Source organism: Mobula hypostoma, chromosome 6 (genome assembly GCF_963921235.1).
Source record: "Mobula hypostoma chromosome 6, sMobHyp1.1, whole genome shotgun sequence".
Lineage (NCBI taxonomy): Eukaryota > Metazoa > Chordata > Chondrichthyes > Myliobatiformes > Myliobatidae > Mobula > Mobula hypostoma.
The window spans coordinates 134,807,642-134,829,396 of NC_086102.1; the positions used below are offsets into that span (position 1 = coordinate 134,807,642).

At 41.8% G+C, this 21,755-nt stretch overlaps 1 long non-coding RNA gene across 1 annotated transcript in view; it reads left to right on the forward strand.

Moving 5' to 3' along the window:
* The first annotated feature begins 1,724 nt into the window (after nucleotides 1-1,724).
* LOC134348427 (uncharacterized) overlaps nucleotides 1,725-21,755 on the forward strand; it is a 29,133-nt gene continuing 9,102 nt past the window's right edge. Inside the window, exons 1-3 of the long non-coding RNA XR_010018421.1 lie at nucleotides 1,725-1,842; nucleotides 4,748-5,078; nucleotides 13,167-13,303. This is a non-coding gene — a long non-coding RNA (uncharacterized LOC134348427). The remainder of the gene's footprint in view (nucleotides 1,843-4,747; nucleotides 5,079-13,166; nucleotides 13,304-21,755) is intronic.

Below are 21,755 nucleotides of genomic sequence, written 5' to 3' on the forward strand. Positions count from 1 at the left end.
TAGTCAAAGGTTCAAAGGGGGAATTTAATGTCAGAGAAATGTATACAATGTACATCCTGAAATGCTTTTTCTTCACAAACATCCACAAAATCAGAGAAGTGCCCCAAAGAATGAATGACAGTTGAACGTGAGAACCCCAAAGTCCCCCCATTTCCCCCCCGCACATAAATGACAGCAAGCAAAGATCCCCTCCAACCAGCAAAAATAAGCACATTGGTATCATCACCGAGCTCAAGCGTGTGCTAAGCAGTAGCAAAGACACAGACCAAAGTTAGCCCAAAGGCTCCGCATTTTATCCGATATTCGACAAACCACAAGTTCTCTCTCTCCCTGGCAAGGAAGAGGGAGGTGTCCCCCATTTTCACAGCGAGCGGGAGACGTAACAACAATCTGCTGGTTTACAATGTTAAAAGTCTGTTTCGTCACTTTTATCGAGCTCTGTGTCCGAAGATCGCAAAGATCTCGGGTCTTCAGGCCCACAGCAAAAGATTTTCCAGCCTCCCCGATGACACACGAGTCTCCTGCTGTGATACCGACCCTCGATCCGCCCGTCTCTAGAGCCCCGAGATCTTCAGCTTCTGAACACGGGGAGAACTTACAAACTCCTTACAGATAGTGGTGGGAATCGAACGCTAATCAGTGATCACTGGCAATGTAAAGTGATTCAGAATCAGACTCAGGTTTATTATCACCAGCATATGTCATTAAATTTAACTTTGCAACAGCAGTTCAATGCGATACATGATAATACAGGAAGAAAAATAAATAAATAAATCAGTTACAGTAAGTGTATATATGCATATTAAATAGTCAAATTAAAAATAGTGCAAAACAGAGATAACGTTAAAAAAAAGTGAGCTGGTGTTCATGGGTTTAATGTCCATTTAGAAATCGGATGACAGAGGGGAAGACGCTGCTCCTGAATCACTGAATGTATCCCTTGAGGCTTCTGTATCTCTTTCCTGATGGTAACAATGAGAAGAGGGCATGTCCTGGGTGATGGGGGTCCCTAATAATGAACGCTGCCTTTCTGAGACACCGCTCCTCGAGGATGTCTTGTATACTATGGAGGCTAGTACCCAGGATGGAGCTGACTAATTTTACAACTTTCTGTAGCTCCTTTCGGTCCTGTGCTGTAGCAACCCACACCCCCCCCCCCTTCTGCAGACAGTGATAGAGCCTGTCAGAATGCTCCCCAAGGATTGGTGTGTTTTCCCTCGTCTTACCCTTCCTGAAGTCCACAACCAGCTCTTTCGACGTACTGATGTTAAGTGCAGGGTTGCTGCCGCGACACCAAGTGATTGTGCAAACCACTATGCAACCGTGAATTAAGACGGACATCATAAAGTCACAGGCAGCGAACGCAAAATGCCAGTGCTCAGATTTACCAGTGTAATACTGTAGATCAGTTAGAATGACCTCAGAATGTGACATTGGAAATGTTGTAACAAAACTTAATATAAAGCAAAGAGAAATAATATTTTTCCCTCGTCAATAGACATTATATGCTTGTTTTCTTAAAGAATCTGGAGAATAATCTGAGAATATGAGAAGAATCCAGATGAGGATATTGAAAGTTTTGGAAAAGGGGCAGATGTGCATAAGAAAGGTGGAATGTGTCCAAGATGCAACACACCAGCTACCTATCACTTAACACTAGGAATGGCAAAGGAACAAGCGAAAATGAAACAGAAACTGAAAAATTTAAAAAAATGAATAGCCAGCTCCGGAGGAGCTCAGCAGGTCAGAGAGCGTCTATGGAGAGGAATAAACAGTTGATGTTTCCGGTCCCAACCCTTTATCAGGACTGGAAAGGAAGGAGGAAGAGGCCAGAATAAGAAGGTAGGATCAGGGAAGTAATTCAAGCTGGCACGTGTTAGGTGAAACCAAGTGAGGGGGATGGTGACTGGGTTGGGAAGGGTGAATGAAGTGAAATGCTGGGAGGTGACAGGTAGAAGAGGTAAAGAGCTGAAGAAGAAAGAACCTGGTAAAAGAAGAGAGTGGATCATTGGAGAAAGGAAGGAAGAGGGGGAGATGATGGGCAGATAAGGTGAAGAGAAGGGATAATCGGCAAGCCAGAAGGGACAATGGAAAACAAAAGGGAGGGGGGAATTATCAGATGTTAAATAAATCAACAGGCAGTCCACTGCCCTCTCCTATTAGATGGGAGGGAGGAATCTGTTTTATACTAAAATTGCTACCATTTCCTGTTTGGTGGCATTGACATGTTTTGAGTAATAGGTGGCCTTTGAGTGGAATGAGGAGATCATGAATTGGGTGACCAAGGCACATATTTATGACACTCAGGCTGTCCTCTCTTGGTGGAAGGGGTGAAGCTCTCCGTGCTAGATACCATGCTAGCAGATACAAACATCTGCTGTCTTACTGAACCACACAGCTGTCAGTGGATCCTGGCCAACCCCTACAGAAATGTCTGCTGCTCTTCCAAAACTGATTTTGTTTCTACAGCTCCACAAACTTATAGCACAAAAATAGTAAAATTTTAGGAATTTAGTTTCAATAAAAATATCTAACATTCAGACAGTTTTGCCAATTTGGGACATACACTCAGTGGTCTCTTTTTTAAGTGCAGGAGTGGAACCCAGTGTGATCTTTTGCATCTGTAGCCCATGCCCTTCAAGTTTCAGAGATGCTCTTCTGCACACCACTGTTGTAGCACATGGTTATTTGAATTACTGTCTCCTTCCTGCCAGCTTAAACCAGTCCAGCCAATCTCCTCTTACCTCTGTCAGTAACGAAGAATTTTCAACGACAGGACTGCTACTCATGAGATGTTTTTTGATTTTCACGCCATTCTCTGAAAACTGTAGAGACTGCTGTGTGTGAGAACCTCTGGGGATCAGCAGTTTCTGAGATACTCAAACCACCCCATCTGGCACCAGTAGTCATTCCACAATCAAAGTCCCTTAGATTATACCCATTCTAATGTTTGGTCTGAACAACAACTGAACCTCTTGACCACGCCTGTATGCTTTTCTGCATTGAGTTGCTGCCACATAATTGGCTGCTTAGATATTTGCATGAGTGATCAGGTGTACAGGTATACCCAATAAGGTGGCCACTGAGTGTGTATTTTGGTCAGACCCTTTGTCACACCACCAGGGAATGTGAGAATAGAGGCTAGGAAACCAGCTATGAGTTCTATTTATGGCATTCCTACCTGATTAGCAACAAAATACAATCTTAGGGCCAGCATTTTAAGCAAGTTTGACTTCCTGTTTTGCTAAATACTTGAGAGTTTTATTTAATTATTTAGACCACTGAATCCTAGTTGAATTGACTAACACCAATGGCATAAAATAAGTTCACATTGAATCAGGGTTAAGTTTTATGCCACACCCAGTTCTATGTCAAGCTGTTTTCCATTGCTTGAGTTCGTCATCTCCAAGTGCCTTTAGGTTGCTTATAAAGAGTAATATAACCAACAAGGCCACCCTCATTAGGACTAGATCGTAAAGTTTAGTTAAATCCTTCACTCGTTATTCTGTACTTAACAGTCTTCATAATAGCAATAACTACACCATACGTTTTTAATAATGAGGAGGAAGCCGCAATACAAAGAGTAAATTGATCTTTTAATCCTGCAGATATATGTGTGTGATGTGGTTTCCTTGCAGGGCTGGATTTTATTAGAACAGACTGGGCAGATGGCCATTTTGGCAAATAATATGGATACAATTTAATCTTTGTCATACTGGTAACAGCATGCAAGCTAACAAAGGGGAAAGGAAAGAGTCTCAGTCTGTGCAAAATATATATATTTTTTAGCTGGAACTGCTGCCCTTCTCATGTTATCTCAGTCTGTTCTGTATTTGGCCCAAAATCCATGCTTTCTCAAGTTCTTTTGCTACTTCTCGGCAGACACCACCATCACTTGTGTCATTTCAGCTCACCACCCTGTCACATACCTTCCCTTTTATTCTTGTTACCTCACCACCTCCTTTCTCTGCAACTTAAGCCTCATTTTACTTCTAATGTTTTCCAGTTTTGATGTAAGATCATGACCCTAAACTATTAAATCTGTTTTTCTCTCTGCATGCTTACTGACAATGCTAAGTGATTCCAGGATTTTGTGCTTTTTCTTCAAATTTCCAGAATCAGAATAACTTTGCTCTTGGCAGCCTCAAGTCATATTCTCCAGATGGGTACAGAAGGAGCAAGAATGTGGGGCGATCAGGCATAATCCTCTGTATTTCCCTACTTTCTCTGGCACTATTAATCCTGTATTTTTGATAAACTAGATTAAGAAGGTGGGTGGAGAGGAAGGAGTATAAGCTGGTAGATGATATATGAGACCAGCTGAAGGGGAAAGTAGGTGGGTGGGTGACGGGAATGAGGTAAAAAGCTGGGAGGTGATAGTTGGAAGAACTCAAGGGCTGAAGAAGAGGGAATGTATCAGGAGATGACAGTGGACCGTGGGAAAAAGGGAAAGAGGAGGGACACCAAAGGGAAATGATGGACAGCTGAGGAGAACAGAAGGGGTAAAAGGGGATCCAGGATTGGAATGGAAAAATAGAGAAAGGGGAGGAGGGAGAAATTACCAGAAGTTAGAGAAATCAATATTTCTCTCACTTCTCTCCTCTCAGATGGGAGGGAAGAACCTCCAGCTGACTTATAGTAAAATTGCTACCACTTCTCCTTAGTGGCTGTCTGAATAATAAGTGGTCTTTGAGTGGAGTGAGGAGATCAGGGATTGGCTGACCAAGGCATGTATTTTTCATTCTAGAGCTGCCTTCCTTTGGAAGAAAGGTCAAATACAAGATGCAACACACCAGCCACTTAGCACTGACAGTAGGAATGACAAAGGAATTTCTATAAGTGAAAATCATCCAGAAACAAAAAAAAAACTAAACTCTACAGCAACTTGCTTTAACTGGTGTACTTTTCCAACGTCACTTCTACTGCTGAGATCCCAAGATGCCCAAATGCAAATTCTCCAATCAAGGCAAATCTAGTGCTTCCAGTTTGGACAAGACTGATGCTAAGAAGGATAGAACGAGCTCTAACCAAAGAAAGATACAGTTCAAGTGTGTGAGCCATTGCTACTGAAGTATGTGGTGAGCCAGTTTCGTCATAAGTCACCAATTCTGATCCAATTAGATCTATGAGAAGAATAGGTCGTGATATTAATTGATTACCAGTATGAATAACTAAATATCACATGTTGTCAATACTGACTGAAATAATACAGTCAGACTCCATTTTCTGATCTAATTTGTACATTTTACAGAGAAAATTTTCAAGGATGTTGTTGGGACTTGAAGATCTGAGTAACAGGGAAAGATTGAATAGGTTAAGACCTTACTCCTTGGAGCATAGGAGAATGAGGGGAGTATAGATAGAGTAAATGCTTGCAGTGTTTTCCCAACAAAGTTGGGTGAAATTATAACATAACCAGTCATAGATTAAAGGTGTAAGATGAAATATTTAAGGGGGAAGCTTTTCGCTCAGAGGATGGTGAGATTGTGGAGCGAGCTGCCATCATAAATGCTGATGCGGGGTTGATTTCAAATTTAAGTGAAACTTGGATAAGTACCTAGATAGGAGGGGCTTGGAGAGCTACAGTCCAGGTGCAGGTTAATGGAACTGGACACAATAATAGTTCAGCATAGACTGGACGGGTGGAAGGACCAGTTTCTATGCTGTGGTGCTCTATGACTCGATAACCACACATTTTTGTACCATCTTCATAGCATTCTAGCGACAGCCAAATCTCTATGGTTGAAACTCCATTCAGTATCTGCCAGAACTTTGTGATTCTGAACATTTTTCCTTGGATCACAATAAAGTGAGCATGCCATCAGTAGTGTGATATTATCAACAAATGCAGACTCATTCAAATATAGCAAGGTGTCTCATGCTATCAGAATCTCAGTAAAAGGCAGCAGCAAAACCACTCTCAGCTAGAATCTGTTTCAATTCAAAAGGAATAAGAGATAAATGTGCTGCTTGCATATATAGTAATGAAAGTAAGTGAGCTCTAACTGGATGAATGAAACATAGATATGATTTTACCATGAGTTTATCGATCTTCTTAGTGTTCTGTATGAAACAACAATAGAAATTCCATTGTTGATGGATATTTCAGGTGGATTTTAAAAGCACAATACACTTAGCATTACTCGGGTTATTCTGTGTTTTGCAAGTTTTCTAATGGGCTCGGTAAAGATTTTTATGATTAAACAGGGAAGGATCAGACATTTTGTACATTTTGAAACAGGCGGGTTAATTGATGAATGGAGAAGAAGGGAAATGAAAGAATTTTAAAAAGGGCAGTTAAGGCTTGACACAAAGAAATCAAGCCAGCTTAGCTTTTCAAAGGTAGCAGCTATTCCCTTGAACTCTACAGGAGAGCTCATTCTCAAGCCTGAAGTGATGCTTTGCATGAGGGATTATTTGGACATGGATTCATATTTGTGATTTCCCCAAAGGCCCAGTTCTCAATCTTGGTTGACCATCAGAGGGAAAAGGTCAAAAAGAGCTGTGCACCTTCCTTTGTGGAAGGGGGAAAATAATCTAGAAATGAGACACTTCCTAATGACTATCTGAATCACCAAGAGGGCTCAGGAACCAGTGGGGTCCTCGTCTACATGAAAAATTATTTTCTGCGAACCAGAGGGAAAATCAAATTACATAGACAGTCTGATAAAAAAGGATATATACTCATTAATAGATGGTTAAAGGAAAACAGATGTTTCATGGATTACTACTGAATATACAGCTATAATCAAATTCACTCCATCCTATTTTGTAGACTATCAGAAAATAACAAGCAGGCTAAAGGTGCCTATTGCAGTGTATGAATTAGTTTGGTTTATATTGAGCAGTGGTTAATAGGTATTGTCCCCCTCAGACTCAGAACTCACGGGCAGATTAAATTCCGGGATTAGTTAAAATAGAAAGGCATGAGATTATACATGAAGGAATATTCAACGTCAAAGGGAAAGAACATGAAAGTGATTATTGATTATGGACAAATGAATGAACTGCGATCGATAGCGATTAAGCAAAGAAACTTTTCAAATACTGGAATAAACCTTGAAGACATCTGAAAAATGGTCAGATCTCTTCCAAAAAATATTCATGAATTGGAAAAGGTAATAAGGAGGGTGGTGGGGTGGAGATATGGAGATATCAGAGATTAAGGGAGCTAGGGCTTTACTCTTTGGAGAGAAGGAGGATGAGAGGAGACATGATAGAGGTGTACAAGATAATAAGAGGAATAGATAGAGTGGATAGCCAGTGCCTCTTCCCCAGGGCACCACTGCTCAATACAAGAGGACATGGCTTTAAGGTAAGGGGTGGGAAGTTCAAGGGGGATATTAGAGGAAGGTTTTTTACTCAGAGAGTTGTTGGTGCGTGGAATGCACTGCCTGAGTCAGTGGTGGAGGCAGATACACTAGTGAAGTTTAAGAGACTACTAGACAGGTATATGCAGGAATTTAAGGTGGGGACTTATATGGGAGGCAGGGTTTGAGGGTCGGCACAACAATGTGGGCCGAAGGGCCTGTACTGTGCTGAACTTTTCTGTGTTCTATGTACCAAAGGAGGAGTAAGGCGCTCCTTCCCTCCGTTAGCTTGCAGGTCGCCCTTGGGCAAGGTGTAGACCTGCTTAGCCTCCTCCCACAGACTGGGTCACATGAAGCCATGGGAAAAGGTGGTGGACATGAGCAGCTGGTGCATATCACATGTCCTGTTTACATGACCACTGACGCCAGGTAGACAATCTCTGAAGAGTATTGATAATGGCTGGGATCTCCTGTCTTGTAAAGACACTGCCCAGAAGAAGGCAATGGCAAACCACTTGTGTAGAAAAAATTGCCAAACAATCATGGTCAAACACCATGATCGCCTACATCATCTGACATGGCTCATAATGATGATGAGGACGAGTAAGAAGAACAACAAAGATTTGTACAATGAATAGAACCTAATAAAAAGCTGAACCATCACCATTTAGATATTTTTGCTGTCTTTCTGTGCAATGTCTTGGAAGAAGAAAATAGATGAAATACTTTAATTCCATGACGTCATGAATTTTTCACCTCCTCATTTTATGTGCTAGTTAACCTTCATCCACGCCTGTGTTGTCACCTCTCAACTTGATCTTTATGTGAGATGTGGGAATTCTGGGAGACCTCCAGCCTCCTGGATAACCACATCTACACCAGGTGCACCGAGCTGCAGCTCCTCAGAGAACATGTCAAGGAACTGGAGCTGCAGCTCATGTGGAAAACCTAGGAGGTACAGGGAGGTGGTCACCCCTAGGGTGAAGGAGGCAGACACCTAGATGAGTGTCAGGAGAAGGAAAGAAAAGGGGCAGTTAGTGCAGAGTACCCCCGTGGCCATTCTCCTCAATAATAAGTATACCACTTTGCGTACTGTTGGGGGGCACTACCAGGGACAGCCACAGCAATTGGTTCTCTGCCGCCGTGTCTCGGAAGGAAAGGGGATAGGGGACTGCAGTAGCGATAGAGGATTCCATAGTTAGAGGAGTAGACACAAATGTGATAGAGACACCCAGATGGTATGTTGCTTCCCAAGTGCCAGGTGAGTTATCTCTCAGATCAGATCCGCAACAGTCTATGGGGGTGGTTGGGCAGCCAGAAGTCTTGTTACATATTGTCACCAATGGCATAGGTAGGAAAAGGAAGGAGGTCCTGAAGAGAGAATTTAGGGAGCTAGGTAGAAAGCTGAAAAGCAGGAACCCCAGGGTAGTAATCTCCGGATTGTTGCTTGTCCCACATGACAGTGAGGGTAAGAATAGGATGATTTGGCAGATGAATGCATGGCTGAGGAATTGGTGCAGGGAGCAGGGCTTCAGAGTTATGGATCATTGAAGCTCTCTGGCGAAGGTATGACTTCTGCAAAAAGGGGTAGGTTACACCTGAACCAGAGGGGGACCAATACCTTTGCGGGCAGTTTTGCTGGAATTGTTGGAGAGGATCTAAACTAATTCGTCAGGGGGTTGGGAAACTGAGTGATAGGGCTAAGGATGGGGCAGTTGGTCTACAAGCACAGGCAGGGTCTAGTGAGACTGTCAGGATGGACAGGCAAATAACAGGGCAAAATTGCAGTCAGTGGAATGAGTTGCAGTGCTACAGGGAGACAAAATTGAAAAGGTGATGAATACAGGACCAAAGGTGTTATATTTGAATGCACGCGATACTTGGAATAATGTAGATGATCTTGTAACACAGTTAGAGATTGACAAGGATGATTTTGTGGGCAGAGTTGTGGCTGAAAGAATATCATAGTTGGGAGCTTAACATTCAAGGATACACATTGTATCAAAAGAACAGGCAGGCAGACAAAAGAGGTGGCGTGGCTTTGTTGGTAAAAAATGGAATCAAATCCTTAGAAACAGTTCCAGCTCTAGTTCCTTGACCTTGTCAGTCAGGAGCTCAATCTGGATTCATTTCCTGCAGATGTAGTCACCGGGGAAACCGTTAGGTGTCCTGAAATCCCACATCTCACAAATGGAGCATTCGACTAACCGGTACGTTTTTGGACTGTGGAAGGAAACCAGAGCACCCGGAGAAGACCAGAGCATTCCACTTGGAGGATGTACAAACTCTTACAGGGGATGCCGGGATTGAACTCTGATCCCCAACGTGCCGAGTTGTAACAGCATTGCGCTAACCACAGTGCTACTGTGGCGCCCCATGGTACCTCCAACTTCAGTGTTTTTATGCATCTTCAGTGGTAATTGCCTCACCAGTGGCTTCACCTTTTGCAATTTTGTCACAGCAACCAAAGTGGTAAACTCTGGAATTTCCTCCCCAAACTTACCTTCCTCTCTTTTCATATTAAGATGCAGTTTAACAGTTTCAGTTATTTATACTAATGGATCAAAACTATTGATACAGCATTATGTTTTGCAACTTTAAAACATTAAACTAATACAAAGGAAGACAGGGTTAACATATGGGTGTAACATTATCTTTAAGTTAAGCACACACTTATCACTTGCTAGTATGGTGATGCAGGCAATTAATGTACTTTTACATATAACCAATAGTTAATTATTTAAATGAACATGAATGCTTAATCAGACAATATATACAGTATATACAAGATTACTCAAATATTATTGAAATGTTAAATGCACAACACTCCTCCCTGTTTAGCTAAAAACCTCAACTCTATATAGAATACATCTCAAATATAAACACTATATTAAAACACAACTACTAAATACTGACATCCCCAGCATAGTAAATTTTAAGTTGTCCCTGCCAGGCTTAAAGATTTAATCACTATTGAGGCTTTCTTACTTTTTCCTGACAATAATGTCTTTCCTGACAAGGGAGGTCACTCTGCTTGGCAGGTGAGATGTGGCTGTGAAAACAATCTCAGGTTCTGGGGCCTCCTCCATGGTGGTTGTAGGAGTTGACTCTGAGACTGCAGGAAGTGGGTCTGAAGGCTCTGGACCCTTTCTTCTTTTCTCTCTCTGGATCTACTTCAATCCCTTTGTTTTCCATTCTCATGTTCCTTCTTTCCTACACACTATTCTCTTTCTTGTTCATGTTTTTTTCTTTCCATCTTTTCCCTTTTTTTTCTTCTCACTTGTACATCTTGATCTTGGGAGGGTCCATTCATTTCACTGGAGTGTTCTCTTATTAATCCTTTCATTGCTCCCTTTATGATCTGATCTGATCTCTTCTCTTGGTTTCCTCACCTACAACATCATCTGACAAATCCTCTGTTTTCGTATTTCCATTGACTCCTTTCTTTTTGGCCTTCCACTCCTCTAGCTGGGCTTTTGTCTTTGCATTTACTTTAACAAGCAGTTTTTTGTCTCTCACCTGAAGTTCATGTAATAACCTTATTGCATGTGGAGTAGATTCTGATTCCTTATACTCACAAAAGCTGAATGTTTGCAACTTTCCTGAAGCTTAAAACATAGCCACATTTTGCAAGTAACTGCCTGATTAACATATCAAAAGCTTTCTCATTCATATTGCCTACAAAACCTGTTGTTGTTGGACCAGTGCTTTCATCACTTTGATGCTTCCTCTGAGCATACAGAATGCTCAGAGCATTCCATGGTCTCATCTACTTTCCAACCAGAGGTACAGTTGTGGCATCATCCAAGTATCTTTCTTAATTCGCCTTCAATTGGTTTCATTGCAGGGGATGTAGCATGCAAATGGTCGATGGATCTCCAATCCAGTGGTAGTTGTCTCAGCCAATCATGCCTCCACAATGCTAGTCCTTCCGTTTTTACCATATACAAGCCCAATGTGGCTTGTTGGTTGTTGTGTTTCACTGTCATGAATGTCCTTTTCACAGGAATTAACTTTTCTCCAGTAAAAGTTCTTAGTTGGATTATCTGCAGGCTTCATTTTCATATCTTTGAAATGCCATTCAAACTCATTTTGTGGAATGACTGAAACAGCTGAACCAGTGTCTAATTCCACCTTAATTAATTTGCCGTTCACTTCTGGTGTAAGCCATATTGTTTGTCTATTGTTAACTTTCACACTGTAAATCTCAAGGCTATTCAGTTCTGTGTCACTTTCATCATTATCAGATTTTTCATCAACAGCATTCAGATTAGTGCTCTTTTTCAAACTGCAACCTGAGTTTTTAGCATTTTCTCTTCTCCGTGGAGCCCATTTACTTGTCTTCCCGACAAGCTATTTGTACGTGTCTTAGTTTGTTGCAAGTTTCACCTTTAAATTTGTGGTTGTTTGGTGTATGTGAGCCCCTGCCACAATGGTAACACAATTCTTTCAGCCAGGTGGGATTCTGCTTAGATGATGTAATTTTGTTCACGCTGATTTTTATTCCCGACTGGAACTCAATTGCATCTTTGTCTGCGGTTTCCATTGAAACAGCGATTTCAACTGCTCATTTCAATGTAAGCTGTGGTTCAGTTAGGAGCCGTTTTTGGATGCTTATTTTTTTAGGATTCCACAAACTAAACAATCTCTTAGTGTATCATTAAGTCCATTACCAAACTGACAATGCATAGATAATCTCTTCAAATCAGACACATACGCTGAAATGGACTCCCTTTCCTTTTGATTCCACTTATGAAACCTAAAGTGTTCTGCATCAAATATGGCTTTGGTTCTGTGTTCCTGCATCACTCTTACAATTGTAGCAAAGCTTATTTCTGATGGCTTGGTTGGGGCAGTCAAACTTTGAAGCAAGCTGTATGACTTTAAACCTAATGTTCTCATAAAAAATGCACTTACTTCTCACTGGCTATTTCATTTGCTTCAAAATACTGTTCCAATAGCTCAGTATACATGAGTCAATTACCCACTGTGTAATCAAACTTGTCAATCTTTGACGTCAATCTTTCCAATGTATCCAGCTGTTTCTGACTTTTTAAAAATGATTGGTATCACCCGGTACTCACAGTTTATGAACCCTGAACTCTTCCATTTACTGACTTAAAAAAAAACTCGATCTTCCAAAGAACATGTATTGGCTGCTTCTATGTTAAACTCAACCATCTCTCTCGTGCTCAGGTGCCTTTTTTGCTCACCGATGCTCCTGCTGCGTTTTATTTTATTTCAAATGTCTCGCTGTGTTTAACATGTCGGTAGCTGTCTCGGGTTCATTATAAAATTCCTTGTCGCCAATGTTTTGTTTTGTAACCTCAAAACATTAAACTAATTCAAAAGAAGACACAGGGTTTGCAGTGTGGGTGTAACTTCATCTTTACCTTAAGCAAGGTGTGCGCGTATCATGTGGTAACGTGATGATGTTAGGCAATTAATATATCTTTACATGTAACCTGTAATTAATTCTTTAAATAAAAAAGAACATTTGATCTAACAGTATATATACAAGATGACTCAACTTCTATTGAAATATTAAATACACAACACACAGGATTTGTTTCCATTGGTAGAAGCATTGCACGTCAATGTATCGGAAGAAATATTCCCCTCACTTTGGATAACACTCTGATCATAAATAGTTTGTTGAACCTCTCTGGCTCAGTCATTGGAATCCAAATGGAGTTCCATTAATTTCATCTCTATGTAGGGCTGTGGATGGTAAGCAAGGAGCTGTAGGCAGATACAATACTGAAACAAGCCCTTCAGCCCACTGTCTGCACTGACCATTAACCAACTATTAACACCATTTTTTATTCTCCTCTTGTTCTCTTCTGCTCTCTCTAGATACTGCCACTCGTCGACACACCACTTCCAATTTACATGCTCAATAACCCACCTCTTTAGGATGTGGCCAGAACTTGGACCCCCAGAGGAAACCCGTGCAGTCACAGGGAGAGCATGCGAACTCCACACGAACAGCTGTAAGTTCCTTGTTTGTTTATTCAACTATTTAGGTTTGGAGTAAAGTTTTTGTTTAATAATGAATGTTAAAAATGTTTACATTATTAACTTAATCTTTAAAAGACCTTTAAGAGCATTGATTCCTCATGGTTTACACAGCCAGCAATCCTGAGGGTGACGCTTTACCTCCTCTCAAAATTTTCAATGGTGATGTGGTTAGTGGAGGCTGAGTTTTTTGCGGTGCACTGTTTGAAACACTGCAACAGCTCAGGTTTCTGCTGGAGCCTAGGACTCTCTGGACCATCAAGGTAACACCTTTGGAATTAGACCAGCTAAAGACAAGCATAGGACCACTCATTGTGTGTCACAGGCCCGTATGACCTTCTTGAATCAATATCACGTGGTCCAATGAATATGTTCCAAAAATATGGACTGAAGTCATCAGAAATTTTGTGGGACTGGATGACGTGTGTACCGAGGGAGAAGAGTAGATAGCGGTATCAGGAATGCATGAAGCCACAGTTCCCATGGATTGAGAGCCAGAATTGAAAGACAAATAATATGGCTTCAGGCTTTGCATTGCCCTTGCAGAGTGCTCTGATGAGACCCTGATGATGTGGGAACATACTTCAAAGGAAATAAAACACATTTGGAAAAAAAGGAAATTCGACACAATTCACACTTTCATTATGCACAGGAAACACAAAATTAAGTGTTTGTTACAACATTGTGATTATTATATAATTTAGTCATTTCAAATGACTCAGTAATGAAATAATTCACACCTAGAAGATTGGTAAAAAGTGCTTGAAACACATACTCTGCATAAATTTTCATGAACAGTTTTGGGTTCTTGAAATGCTAGGCTCGAGTAGTATTGCTTTTGGTTGGAACATTTTGTTGGTTTGGTTAGTCAGGTTCTAAGTGGAATTGCTTCTACATTAGCTAGCCCTCATTATCAGCTGCTTTGACAGCTCTTCTCATCAGCTATGTGTTTCATTGACAGCCATTCATTACCTTTCAGGAGCTTGTAATATGAAAATAAAGAGTGATTATTAAGTAGTTATGGTAAAAGGAATTATTATCCCACATGGCATGCTGTCACACCATTGCCAAGAACTCCTAATAAGATATGTACTTGAAAATGAAACACCTTACTAAGCAACTGTTTTTCCTATAACTTCTGGATTGCTACTTGGATCAAGCTGTGCGGTGGAAGGGCCCGAGGCTCCTCAGAAGAAGACTACTATTGTAAAATAAACATTACCATTAGTGTTCCCCACATTCAAATCAAAAGAAAGGATAGAATAGAGCTAGGTTATTAGAATACACACGGGATCATGAATCTTGGCTTGCTGATGGTTTAGTGTCTCTAAAGCCTTAAATAACTCAAAACACAAAATTAATTTTAAAAATCAGCTTGCAAAATGTTTGGAGTTCAAAGTTCTAAGTAAATTTACTATCAAAGTACATTACTGTACAGTACTGTGTAAAAAGCTTAGATACACACACACACACACACACCCACACATGTATAGCTAAGACTTTTGCACTGTACTGTATTTGTCAATGTGGAGCAGAGAACAAGTTTGTAAATCTGGCGAGAGCAAAGGATGTTGGGAATGGCAAGGGTAGAGTGCTGTGGGAGGGGTGTGGGACAGGTGGAACAGAAGGAGTGCCAGGGGCGGAGGGTGGCACAGATGCAACATACCCAACCCTGAATCGCCAGGCAAGGTCATTTGGTTCCAAATATTTGGATTATTGATCATTATAGAATCTCCCCCCGGTGCTTCCTGCTCCCTCCCTTCTCCCTTCCTTCTCCCTTCCCCTTTACCCAACCATGATTCCCCTCTCCCTGCCCCCTTCTAACTCACAGTCCACAATAGAGATCCGTATCAGAATCAGATTTATCATCACTCACATATGTCATGAGATTTGTTTTTTCTGCAGCAGTAGTAGAGTGCAATACATAAAATTACTACAGTACTGTGCAAAAGTATTAGGCACCCTAGCTATATATATGTACTTAAGACTTTTGCACAGTACTGTACATGTAACTATATACTACCCTGAAATCCATTTTTTGCAGACATTCCCAGTAGCTATAATGAATATGTGACACATTGATGAAGGTAGAGCTGTAGATGTAGTGTTTATGGATTTTAGTGTTTATGTATTTGATAAGGTACCCCATGCAAGGCTTATTGAGAAAGAAAGGAGGCATGGGATCCAAGGGGACATTGCTTTGTGGATCCAGAACTGGCTTTCCCACAGAAGGCAAAGAGTGGTTGTAGACGGGTCATATTCTGCATGGAGCCCAGTGACCAGTGGTTTTGCCTTAGGGATCTGTTCTGGGACCCCTACTCTTGTGATTTTTATAAATGATCTGGATGAGGAAGTAGACGGATGGGTTAGTAAATTTGCTGATGACGCAAAAGTTGGGGGTGTTGTGGATAGTGTGGAGGGCTATCAGAGGTTACAGCAGGACATTGATAGGATGCAAAACTGGGCTGAGAAGTGGCAGATGGAGTTCAACCCAGATAAATGTGGAGTGGTTCATTTTGGTAAGTCAAATATGATGGCAGAATATAGCAATAATGGCAAGACTCTTGGCAGGGTGGAGGATCAGAGGGATCTTGGGGTCCAAGTCCATAGGACACTCAAAGCTGCTACACAGGTTGACTCTGTGGTTAAGAAGGCATACGGTGCATTGGCCTTCATCAATCGTGGGATTGAGTTTAAGAGCCGAGAGGTAATGTTACAGCTATATAGGGCCCTGGTCAGACCCCACTTGGAGTACTGTGCTCAATTCTGGTCGCTTCACTACAGGAAGGATGTGGAAATTATAGAAAGGGTGCAGAGGAGATTTACAAGGATGTTGCCTGGATTGGGGAGCATGCCTTATGAGAATAGGTTGAGCGAACTCAGCCTTTTCTCCTTGGAGCAAAGGAGGATGAGAGGTAACTTGATAGAGGTGTACAAGATAATGAGAGGCATTGATCGTATGGATAGTCAGAGGCTTTTTCACAGGGCTGAAATGGCTAACACGAGAGTGCATAGTTTTAAGGTGCTTGGAAGAAGGTACAGAGGAGATGTCAGGGGTAAGTTTTTTATGCAGAGAGTGGTGAGTGCGTGGAATGGGCCGGCGGCAGCAGTGGTTTAGGCGGAAACGATAGGGTCTTTCAAGAGACTCCTGGATGGATACATGGAGCTTAGAAAAATAGAGGGCTATGGGTAAACCTAGGTAGTTCTAAGGTAAGGACATGTTCAGCACAGCTTTGTAGGCCGAAGGGCCTGTATTGTGCTGTAGGTTTTCTATGTTTCTATGTTCCTGTGTACAATAGAATCAATGGAAAACTATGCACAGAGACTGACAAACAACCACCGTGCAAAAGAACGCAAACTGTGCATACAAAAAACAAATAATAATAACAAGAATAATAAATGATATTGAGTACATGAGTTGTAGAGTCCTTGAAAGTGAGTTCATAGGTTGAAAAATTAATTCAGTGTTGAAGTGAGTGAAGTTATCCAGGCCGGTGCAAATGTGACATATGCATGATATAGGTGCTGAATTTAAGCTAAGATGATACCTGATCCTCATGTATACATTTTTGGTACATGTCTAGTCATATTACTGAGGGAGTCAGCACGTGTTGGGGCATTGCCTAGCAAGGAGAAAGCAAACTGTTGGCATCAATCAATATCCATTACTGAGACAATCATGCCACCTTCACATCCATCCATTAAACAAGAACACTATCTTCCCATCGTATAACTAACCACCTAATCTCAGCAGTGAAATGGCCATCCCACACCCCATGAAAAATAATTAAAGAGATAATCCTACTGCTGCCAGGTTAACAGTTGAATGCTTTTTAACCAGCTGCTTGCAACAAGGTGCCTGAGAATATAGCACATAACAGCACAGTACAGGCCTTTTGGCCTTCAATGTTGTGCCAACCTTTTAACTTCACCCTTCCCCTCTGCATAGCCCTTGTTTTTCTATCTAAGAGTTTCTTAAATGTCCCTAATGCATCTGCTTCTACCAGCACCCCTGGCAGTATGTTCCACACACCCTCCACTCTCTCCGTCATTGCATGAGTGACTGACAGCCTCTTTTCAAATGGGACATGAATGCACTCCATTCTCCTTTGACAGAGCGGCAAATAAGAAAGCTTGAACCTTTGTAAGAGTTACAGGCTCTCAGACGATGACATCAAATATGAACTCTTAGATGTACCGCAACTGACAGCACGTTCATCCCCATTGTTTAGCTGGCCTGTGAGCAATAGTGAAGGTGGATGCCGACAGTCGGGATTCCTTCACTTTGCCAGTGTGATCCGGGTTTTCCATCTGAACTTGGTTCACACTGGCAATACAAAAGATGGCGTCTGCTGGATAGAGGCCAACTGCAGACAGTTCATGGGTCCAAGGCAGAACCAATGTACTAGGCAGCATGACACAACACGAGCCTTGCTACCACATAAAATATGATTGACAGGACGTGGTCCTGCTGCCTAATCTGCTTTAGAAGAGCCCTACAATAGTCAGCAGAGCCACCATTTGTGAAGAACCACTCTCTGCATCAGCACAGCACCATGAGAGCCCAGCTCCTGTCACTAGATTTACGGGGACGCAGCTGTTGAGCTTGAGAAGGGAAGGGGGAGAGAAAGAAGAGGGAGAGAGATAGGGTACAACTAGAACCACTGAAGCCCACAAATACTATGAGACACTCACAATGAAGCAGGCTTAGATAGCAAAGATCTCTAGGAAGAGGTACAGTTGACTTTTTGGGCCGAGATCCTTCATCAGGACTGACGAAGGGTCTCGGCCCAAAACATCGACGGTACCTCTTTCTAGAGATGCTGCCTGGTCTGCTGCGTTCACCAGCAACTTTGATGTGTATTGCTTAAATTTCCAGCATCTGCAGAATTCCTCGTGTTGGATAGAAAGCTTAGCTCCAGCTCAGTATAAGATTCAAGATTCAAGTTTATTTGTCACATGTACAACGAAACATACAGTGCCATTTGCAGTTAACAACCAACACACCCAAGAGTGTGCTGTGGGTAGCCCACAAGTGTCGTCACACATTCCAGTGGCCACATAGCATGTCCACAATGCTCAGAACAACACATAAAACAACAAGCAGCAAAACAAACCCTATTCGTCCCTCTCACCCACACCCATACGCAGTCCCCTAACCCCAAGAAAGGACACCCTCTTCAAAAACGAGACAGAATCTGTTCTCAGTAACATGTGTTGTAAAGCTGCATTCAGACAAGGCTGAGAAAGCTGTGTGAGGATCGGTGCCCTGCCTGATTAAGTTCAACATAATGAGCAGCAGCGCGAGAGTGTGCAACATGTGAGGGAACTTTAAACCTCGGCACTTCAGCTCAGTTCACACTGAAATCATTTCTGAAATCGGATGAAAAGTACCTACTCGAAAAGGAAAGAGGTGCTGTCAGGCACACATCCCCAACACAGCCAATTCGAAAGTAAAGATGGAGGTCTTCCCATTCTCGGGAGCAGCATTAAAAATCAGTGAGGAGGAGCAGACTTACCTGCCCCCACTACCACCCGATCCTGAGGCAGTACGTGCGATATTTCACCATTATCTGTGCATAATAAACAGCTGAGTGTGCAAACCCCTGCGAATCCGCTGGGGAAGTCAAAGGTCCATTGTCTGTGAATCCAAGTCCATTGGAGGCTAGAGGCCCAGAGATGGCCTGTCCTGTGGTTAGAGGACTTGTCTCTGTGTGTGTGTGTGTGTGTGTGGTTGGGAGGGAGGTAAGGTTCTGTGTTTTGCCATTATTGTGCTTTTGTTGTTTGTGTTTTGTGTTGTTGTGCTGAACATTGTAGGCATGCTATATTGATGCTGGGATGTATGACGACACTTGTGGTTTGCTCCCAGCACATCCTTAGGTTGCTAACGCAAATGATGCATTTCACTGTACTGTACATGTAATGAGTAAATGTACCTGGAATGTGTAAACATATAGAGAGCTTTGGTGACCCTTTGACATTACAAAGGTGCTCAGTGGCCCTATCATTCTGAACATATGAGTTTACCATTTCATCTGGAAACAAAGCAGCTTAATTATCTCTCAATGTGGTGGGAGGAAAGAACTGTACATTTCCTTTGAGAAATTTGTCCAGTGCCATATTGACACGGTGTGGCAAGAATTCAGTTAAATACTCTGAGAAAAAATATTGAAGTTCAGGTCCTGCACATTTGGCAGGAGTAGCGCATACAAAATGCTGGAGGAACTCAGCAGCTCAGACAGCATTCATGGACAGGAATAAACAGTTGATGTTTCGGGCTAAGGCCCTTCATCAGGATCGGAAAGGAAGGAGGCAGAAGTCAGAATAAGAAGTTGGGGTGAGGGGGAGTAGTACATGCTGATAGGTGAGACCAGGTTGGTCATGGCAGGAATAGTTTCAACCTTTAATTTGGCCCAGAGGCTTGTTTTGTCTCTTTGTTATTTAGCTGGCCCTGAGACCCTTCAGCTGACGGGCTTCAACTGCTTCAACAATGAAAATGTCCATTTATCAAGTGCCTTTATTGGTATAGGGGTGTGTTGAGTTCATGCCTGGACCTAAGATTCATGAAATGTAATTTTACATTTGTTTCCATGTGGAATTAATAGTTTGATCAGGCAAGTATTGTCCAAGCTTTGACCCTTCAGTGGAATATTAATTCAGGATATGGGCATTGTTAAAATCCTCATCTATCCTCTATTCCTCATAGCCAATGTTTTCTCTCATTTACAAGTTTCCAGCTCTGGCAACATCCTCAAACATCTGTATGCTGTCTAGTGTTATCACATCCTTCCTGTACTGTAATGAGCAGAAATGTTCACCATGCTCTGGCTGCACATAACTGCCAATGTTATATAATTTAATGAAAACCTCCTTCCTGATATAGTCCAAATTGACAATCCTTCTTGTCGTATTTCACAGCAACTTTCCAGTCCTACTATCTCCATGGTTCTGTGTAAATGCACTCCAAGGAGCCTCTTGTCCTTGACGTTAGACACTTTCCTATCACTTACATGTATTTTCTTATCTTGCCTGCCTGTTTTGACTCACACTTGTTAGGAAGTCTGCACAATGGCATGGCAGTTAGTGGAGTTACCCCTCGGCTCTAGTGACATCGAGTTTGTTCTTGACCTTGAGTGCTGTCTGTGACGAGTTTGCATTTTCTCTCAATGACCACCTGGGTTTTCTTCAGGTGCTCAGGTTTCTTCCCCTCCCCCCCACCTCTCACATCCCAAAGACATGTTGGCAGTTTAATTGATTAAAGTAAATCACCCCTTAGTGTCAGTTAATGCCAAAAAATAATCAATGGGCCTGTGTTCGGAAGAATACATGGCAGGACCACATGGAATTGACTGGGGTCAGCATAGATTCAATGGACTGAACAGCCTCTTTCTGTGTCAGTTTAAGCTTTTAGTGTCATTTTTTTCCTGTAATCCAACCTCCTCACTACTACGCAATCCATATGTTTCTTTCTAATTTTGTATGCTCTGGAAGCTTCTTAATCAGGGTTTCGGTAGTCAACCCTAAATTATTGAGGTGCATCACGAGAAGCAAGGGACCTGCCAGTTATCCCTATGGTTCCTCATGACAGACAACCACCCAGATGTAAAATGAACCAACAGCATTACCCTTTCTTTCCTACTACTGAGCCAATTTTGGATCCAACTTTAGGGCAGCATTTTAACCACGTGCATTAAGTTATAGACTCTTATTTTTAATGCAAGGTAGGTCCCGTTGTCAAAGATCTTGGCAGGAAAAAGAGCATAAAAATAAGAAGGCAGTAGCCCACTATAATCAAAACAAATGGGCCAATGTTGAGAAAGCTCAGGCCTCTCTTGTCAGAAGTAGCAATGATCAGATAGTCTGAAACCAGAGCAAGCTGATTTGTATGCAGCTGAAATGAAAGGAACATCTTTGAAAATTCTGGAGCCTTGAACTGAATATCAATAGTGATATTGACAGGGTTATTCAGGCAGTTTCTGGTGACAGTCCAGATGTCAATGCCTTCCTGGCAGACCTGCCTCAGCTTTAATACCCAATTCTCAGTTCTTAACCTTGAAGTTTTTCAAAAGGAAAGACTTTATATAGCATCCTTCACTGAGCAGGGTTTCCTAAATGCTCTGTTTGTACATGCAGCTGGGGAAAAGATTAATAGCTATCTTTGAACTAATTGAATTTCCCAAAGAGAATACTCCTTAACCAATGAAATCTATGTGTTAATTATATTTTGCTTTACCTGAAATGATTTGATGTCTGTTTACATGAACAGATCACAAGGAGAACCATTTTAATATAGAGTTCAATTATGCAGCAGTCTGTTAATCCCATTGTTGCCATTGCAAGGCTGTTACTGAACAGTAAATATCAAATTATGTTAATTGTGCTTAAGAGCAACCACCATCAGTTGCACTTGCTATATTTCAAGCAGGG